Source organism: Otolemur garnettii, unplaced genomic scaffold, assembly GCF_000181295.1.
Source record: "Otolemur garnettii isolate 467f Iridium unplaced genomic scaffold, OtoGar3 scaffold00067, whole genome shotgun sequence".
Lineage (NCBI taxonomy): Eukaryota > Metazoa > Chordata > Mammalia > Primates > Galagidae > Otolemur > Otolemur garnettii.
This window is the reverse complement of record NW_003852462.1, coordinates 5,608,838-5,616,683: the sequence shown is the minus strand read 5'-3', so window position 1 is coordinate 5,616,683 and position 7,846 is coordinate 5,608,838. Positions and strand designations below refer to the sequence as shown.

Sequence of the window (7,846 nt, the reverse complement as noted above, 5' to 3'; positions counted from 1 at the left end):
AAAAAAAAAAAAAAAAAAAGTGTAACACCCTTTAATTTCTGATGTGAATAGATACAAAAGAATGTTTTTTCTACCTAGACTCCAAGGATTTAACCCTTTTTTGAAGTCTCATTTACTTCTACACTCCTACAAAATATATATATAAAATATAATAATTATATATAATTACATATATAATATATATAACTAGTTAATAGTATATAATAGTTAACTATATATATAATAGTTATATATATAGCTAGTTATAGATATATATATAACGTATATATACGTATAAAACAGTAATCAGAAATTGTGTTTCCATCCCACCAAACATATATTTGTGTTTTGGGGGGAAACTCCAGGCCCCAAACCAACATCCATTCCACCATCCAACAGGCATAATATTGCCCGGCTGCCCTTTACAGCACTCTGAGGACCAGATTGGGCCCTAGAGGCTGTGAGGTGGATAGGACATTTATGAGAGGATTTATTACCCAATGAGATTGTAGGTGAATATACTTTGTAAGAATCCAGCGTTTGAGGAAAAGCTTTTTAGATAAAGGGGATGGGGAGGGTTGTGCAGGAAGATGTTTAAGGGACATGCAGGAAGTAGACACAAGAAAAAGTCAATGCTAATAGCAAGGTGAGATGAATAGGCCTGCACCTCAGTGGGTGTCAGGAGGAAGAGAGTGGGCCTGGAGGGACCTTCTTCATGTAGCACTGGGTCACCTGTAGGCCATGTGTGACCTCCATGGCATGAGCTGTAGTGCCTCACATGCACTGCACTAAGCATGGCTCTGTTACTGTTAGCCTGGCTTTTGTTGTTACACTTGGACTGGAACCCTGACCCTGACTGTGACTAGGTATGGGTTGGGGCATAGTATTTGATTTACCTAAGCTTCCTTTTCTTTATCTGTAGAATGGGCTCTGAGATACCTATCTTGGACAGCAAACTGTAACAGTCTACATGTGCTACCGACACCACAACTCCCACTCTGCATAGAGGCCTGAGAGCCTGGGAAACTTGAGAAACACTAAACTATTTCAGTTTTTTCTCTGGGCTGATGACTGGGCTGCTTTGTGGACCCATCGATGTCCATATTGAGGTTATGATGTCCAGGGGATGTTACACTGAACATAGAGTGCAGGTTCAAGTCTGAGCTCGGGCAAAGGGTTGGTTCTAGAGAGAGATTTAAGAATCATCATTTCAAATGGTCCCATTTGCTGTCTTTTTACCTGTAACTAGTTTAATTAAACTATTAACTAATTACCCTGAAATAGCACTAGTAAATGCAAAGTATATTTAAATTGTAATCAAAAATCAGGAGCAGCATATGCTGGAAATTTGGAAATGCCCACCGTGGCTTGCTGGCAAGTCTCCTCCCAGGCAAATTCGTTCTGGCGCTGGTTACCAAAGAAGTGATGCCTTAGGTCATCTTTCATTAATGTGTTAAATACACTACATCTCAAAGGCATATCAACAGTCAACCTCCAGAAGAAAATGTGTTTTAGGTGTGTGGTGATAGGAATCTGTAAAGATTATATGGTTGAAATGCAAAAGATTCTCATCCAGTGGTCTGTCTAGAGCTGCTGCCAAACAGGAAGGCATCGTGTAGTATAAATGTTCTGTTTCTTCTGCCTGGTACTATGTTCCTTTCTTCATTCCACCCCCTCCTTAACATAGGACCACGTTTAGGACGCACCTCTGATCTGCTTCTGCTGCTCCCTGCCTTCCGCAGAGCCTCAGATCTCTTTTACTCCCCGCCTGTGTCTCTGTGGGGGGAGCTGTAGTGGCTTACTTGCAGATACGCCTGCTCTTCAGTCCCCTGAGAACCAGTAAGTTATTAACATAAAACTTTTTGCAGAAAACAGGGTAGAGCAGAAGGAGCCATTTTCACAGTAGGAATCATTTTAATACCTACAGTGTTTTCCAAACAGTTATGTAAGAGGACTGAGTACACGTCGCTTTTCAGAAGTCACAGTGAGTTTCTGACTGTGATACACTAGTTAAAATTCACCAGAGGGAGTTAATTTTGAAAGCACTCAGCCAGGGGTTAATGCAGAGGTATCTTTTTGCTGTTTTTGTGGCTTAGCCCCTCTCTGCTGCTCTCTGGTCAGATCCAGTGCCTGGGACAGCACTAGGATGAGCCATGCTGGGAATCTCACAGCTGGATAAAGCACATAGTACACTTTATTCTGTCAGCCCAGTGCTATCTGTCTACTTTTGGGTTTGGGGGAAAACAATATCTTGAAATATAAACACAAGCAACAGCCACTCCATTGCATTCCTAATCTGTACCCTTGTCTCCATTCCAAGGCCCCACCACAGTCCCGAGGTTCCCCAGTTGTTTATACTTGTCACCCTTGACCCTCTTACCGTGTTTCAAGGATTTGGTGACATCCGTGGTTAGTTTTCCCATCTGTAAAATGGTTGTCTGGCAGACCTGGGCTGGATTCAAATCCGCCAGCTCCAGTACATGTGGCTGGCACCCTAGCCTACCCATCTGTAAAATGGAATAGTAGTACTCTCTGCCTTGTAAGGTTTTTGTGATGATTAAACATGTTAGCACATGTAGAGTCTTGAAGATAGTGCCTGGCACCTTGTAGTGCTCGGTATAGTCGTGTTTGGTGTTGCCTCGCTCACTGTTTACATAGCATGGTGCATGTGAAAGTTTACGCTATTTGTACTCATTGATACAAATGGGGAAGCTGCTTGCACCAGGCCTTCTACCTCCTGAGTGCAGAGAGGAGGATCAGCATCTGGGCAGGCCAGTGAGGCATCCCTTGCCTGCAGGCAAAGGGCTTGGGGGCTGCAGCTAGGGCAGGCTCAGCAGTAGCACAAGGAAGTAAGAATACATTAATAGTTAAGAGATACTGTTATTGCAGTTTGACCTGATTATTTTTATTCCTGTCAAGTGTCTCCTATTTCAAAAATGGGTACATCTAAACAGCTTTGTCAAAATTTCCTTTATGGAACAGGAGAAGCAGACTTAGATCCCACAATTTATGAGTTTGAATCTTGTGTTTTTTCCACTGTACAAGAAATGAAAAATAGAGGCCAGGGGTAGTGGCTTATACCTGTAATCCTAGCTCTCTGGGATGTCTAGGTGGGTGGATAGCCTGAGCTCAGGAGTTTGAGGACCAGCCTGACTGAGCAAGAGGGAGACCCTGTCTCTACTAAAAATAGAAAAATTAGCCAGTCATTGTGGTGGGCACTTGTAGTCCCAGCTACTTAGAGGCTAAGGCAGGAGGATCACTTCAGCCCAGTAGTTTGAGGTTGCTGTGAGCTATGAGTGTAGGAGATAAGCTCCCCTTGCTCAGACATGGTAGTTCGCTTCAATGTGCTCCTCCAGGAGATTGAATCCTGCATCTCCGATCAGAGGCTCCAAAGAACACACCATTATATGAGGATACCACAACACTGTATCTAGCCTGGGCAACAGAGTAAGACTCTGTCTAAAAAAAGGGGGTGGGGGGGACAGCGCCTGTGGCTCAAAGGAGTAGCGCCGGCCCGTACACCGGAGGTGGTGGGTTCAAACCCAGCCCCTGCCAAAAAAAAAACTGCAACAAAAAAAAGAGAGAGAGAAATAGAGCTTTCCAGATTCAATTAAAACTTAAGTTTAATAATACCGAGTTTAGGTAACTCCCTTTTTTAAAGCAAGAAGTTAAATTTTCTCTACTAGTTAGTAGAGAAACTTTGTAAGTTAGTATGTTAATTACTTAAGTTTTAAAACTTGATGATTATCTACCCACAGCTCAGTAGTGGAACACTGTATCAATTTGCCTAAAAACTGGAACACAGTCATAAGCTAAGTTGTAACACTAAGCAAATAGCAATCTCCTTGTCATAAATATACATACAAGTAAGTATGTAAGTATGTATTTACATACATAGGTCTCACCTGGCTCTGGGGACACAGAAGCAGAAAAGTACTTATTTTGTGTTTAAGGAGCACACAGGTAGGGCAGGCAAAAGCAGCGCCAGTATCCTGAAGACAGTTGAGAGTAGCGGGCTGTGTGCCAGTGCCGTGCCCTGGTAGCAGGGGCTAAGCCAGAGTGACTCACTCCTTTTTATTTATTCATTTGCTTGTTTGAGACAGAGTCTCCCTCTGTCGCCTTGGCCAGAGTGCAGCAGCATTATTATAGCTCACAGCAACCTCAAACTCCTGGGCTCAAGCAATCCTCTTGCCTCAGCCTCCCAAGTAGCTGGGGATAATAAATATGTGCTACCACACTTGGCTGATTTTTCTATTTGCTTAGGCTGGTCTGGAACTGCTGGCCTTAAGGGATCCTCCCTCCTCAGCCTTCCAAAGTGCTAGGATTACAGGCATCAGCCACCATGCTTGGCCCTTACTGCCTTTTAAGTGAACGCATTCTTCTTCCTTCACCCTTGGCATTATAGTATTCTGATATCTGTACATTCTGATGGACAGAAAAGCTAACGGATGTAGTCACCATTCATGAGGCCTTGAATTTCAGCAGTAGCAATGCTCAATTCCAGCTCAGCTACCAGAAGGCTATTGACTATGTCCATCGACTTTGATTCAGGGCTTATAGTACCTATTTATATATAAGTTGATAGTGTTCATTATTAAATTAAGGTTTTAAAAACTTAAAGTGTTCAAGGTCTTCATTTGAAGAGAGATTAATACATAGAGGGAAAAGAGGCTGCTGCCTCACTAACCTATCCGACATATTGACATAGTTCAACTATTGATAGTGATAAGTGGTTGTCTTTGTTTCAGTTTTCAAGGCTACTCTACATTTCTGGTAAACCACAAGGTAGAGGCTGGTCTCTGAGAAGCAGGTGTTTTGCTGGTTTTGAGGCCTTGTGGCTTTCCATAGAGAAGTAACAGAACAGGCCACATGAAGCTTTTACTTCCTTTTTTTTTTTTTTGTAAGTGGGTCCATGGGTGCTTTGCAATGCTTGATAGCATTGTCATTCATACACACTGACAACAATGGTGGTCTGTGTTTACACCAGACACCAAATTCATGTTTCTGTAAGTAATTAGTTTGAGATGCTGTGGAACATTCCATTAAGTGTTCCCAGTGACTTAGACCATAGATTTAGCCTTGAAAATGCTGGTGAGAATTTTGGTAGCTATTTAGAGCCCAGGGATCAATGCAGATCATATTAGGAGGGAGTTTGGAGAGCAGAAAGTCTAGAACAAAGCTTTGGGGAGATGCCAACATTTAGAAGTTGCATGTTGGATAGAGAATTAGGGTATGTGAACCAGGTGAAGTGGTAGAAGATACAATTCCTATCTTTTCAGAGTTTGTGGACTTTGTGGGTCAACCAGGCCTTATACAAATAAATAAATGAGAGAGATTGGTCAGAGAAGTTGTATTTTGCAGTGGGAGGGATTTGAGGTGAACCTGTAGGTATCTTATTCAGACACTGAAGTTCATAAAAAGGTCCGAGTGTAGGCCAGTTGATATTACTGGACATATGGCTAAAGGTAGGGATAGGATCCTGGAGGGCCTTGAATTCATGGCTAAGGTGTGGAAGCACCGTCCTACAAAGGTCACAGTACTACTCTTAAGGAGGGGACGGGCAAGATGGTATGGGACTAATGACAAAATTTGTAGCTTTGAAAATTCCTTGGCAGTGGCTTGTAAATGGCTTGATAGAGGGATAAAGGCCTGGCCTGGCACTAGCATTAGCATGGGCAAGAAAGAAGGGCATCGAGAGACCTTTCTAAGGAAGAATACTGAGGACTTGGTGATTTGATACTGGGTCAAAGAGGAAAGCACAGAGTTATAGGTAATGATACCATGTCAGCAAATGGTGACCACTGTACTCTTACCTGCATTTTACAGAGAGCGTGGCAGTGAAGTGCATGGCTTTAGGGGGCTTAGTTTGAATTCTGGCCTCAGCATCTTTTTCTGTAAGATGGGGATAATAATAGTACTTGCTGCTTAGGTTGTACAGGGTTTGAATTAGTACGTATGAGGCTTCCAGTGTATAGTAGGTGCTCAGGGACTCTCAGTTGAATGGATGCTGTTCACAGGATTACATGATAATAAATAGAAGAAACAGGATCTGCACTCACGTGTCCAACTCTGATTCTCTGATGTTTGAGAACCAGTCTTTTGCACATGCTGCCTCCATTGTGTGGCCACTTCTAGCCCACCTGTTATACGTCACTTGGCAATCAAGCCCATGTTCAGATCGCATGGTCCTGGTGTTTCACGGTTAGGCCAGATCACCCTCCGCAACTGCAGGTAAATTCTAACTGCCACAGCCTGCCTCCCAGCCTCGACCTCTGTCCTTCAGGGAGGGCCCTCCAAACCCCCTCCATCCCTGCCATGGTGCCCATCCTTCTCCATCCAGCCCCAGACCACTTACTCTAGCTCTCCTGCCTTGCTGCCTTGATGGGCTGTGGCTGGCTGACGTCTCAGAGTATTCTTAATGGCTTCACACATTTATCTTACCTGCTAAAAATGAATCACAGACTAATAAAGGTCTTTGGCTATCTTTATCATTTTTAAAAAACTCCTTGCAAGTGCTAGGTGCTCAATAAATACCCAAATACTTAAAGAATGGATTAAGAAGCAAGAGTTCTGATGATGGAGGTTGTGTATGTCTCACTTGGGCTGTGTCACCAGACCCTTTAACTGGGCTGTCCCTAATCTATCCTTAGGCCACACTGCCACTGGAGCAGTCCTCATCCAGTCTTTTCATAGAAAGCTCATAGCTCAATGTCTCTGCTGGCTGAAGTTAGGATCACCACCCTTCCACATGGCCTGAAAGTCTCCCTGCAACCTGATCTGCCTGCCTTCTCAGTCTTATCTGCTGGCACTTTATTCTGCACACCCTGTCCTCCTCGTAGTTCCCAGAATTTTCTGTATTCCTTTCCTGGCTGACTTCTCTGCTTCAAGTCCTGCTAGAGCCCACCTGGCAGGCTCTTGCTCTTCCTTGTCACTGCCTCTAAGACATCAACAGGCAGAGTAAGTTGCTTCTTCCTCCTAGCTCCACCCACCAACCACCCTTTGTTCCTCTGCTGCTTTTCCTGCAGGCCCCAAGATTGATCTGTTTACCTGCGGTGCCTCCCTGGCTGGACTGGAGCTCCTTGAGGGCAGGGCCTTCTCTTTCCCCTGTCTCTCTTGAGGATATGCCAGGTGCACCCAGCCCAGGATGCCTGTTGCTCACATGAAGGATACTTGTGTCAAGCGACAGAGGTCACTCCCCTTCAGAATAGAGCAGAAATTGCTTCTTTCTTGTACCTCAACAGATTTCTCCTTCGAACCATAGGAATTACATTGAACACTGACAATGATGAGTCATATTTTTAAAAGGGTAAAATCCAGAAGCGCAAAGCCTCCACTAGGAAACTGCAGACCAGACTTGCAGGCCAAGTCTGACCCTTCGCTGAATTTGCCTGGCCGGTCTCAAACACTGGGAGTGGGAGGGCCGCTCTTCCTGGTGGGCAGGTGATTTATTGGTTGGGAAGCTTCCGCTGTGATTTAGTTGTGAAACGAAACGAAACGGCGGCGCCCTGCGAAGCACAGGCTAATGCCTGGGCCTGGCGGAGTGGCCGCCCACAGTCGCAGCCCGGAAGGGAGCACGGAGGTCGCCGGGGCCTGCCTCCCCATTGCGCACTGGGGGTCCCAGGGCAGGGGCAGTGGACGTGTGGCCCGGGTGCTGCCGTCGGGAGAGTGGGCTGGAGACCGAGCAGCCCGGTAAGGGCCCCAGCCCCACGGGCGCCCTCTCCCCGCTCGCCGAGGTAGGAGGAAGTTTCTGCGCCTTGCTGCTCTTGTTGGGGAAGAGGAGGCTGAGTCTCCAGCGCCAGGCCCGGAGGCTCTGGCCGCCGGGCGGGGGTCGGGTCGGAGGCGGGGCCGGGGCCGGAGCGCGGGCCGG

At 45.5% G+C, this 7,846-nt stretch overlaps 1 protein-coding gene across 3 annotated transcripts in view; it reads left to right on the top strand.

Annotated features, from left to right (window-relative positions):
• Positions 1-7,846, top strand: part of RERE (arginine-glutamic acid dipeptide repeats) — a 433,205-nt gene that overhangs the window by 359,108 nt on the left and 66,251 nt on the right. The gene's annotated exons all lie outside the window — the stretch shown is intronic.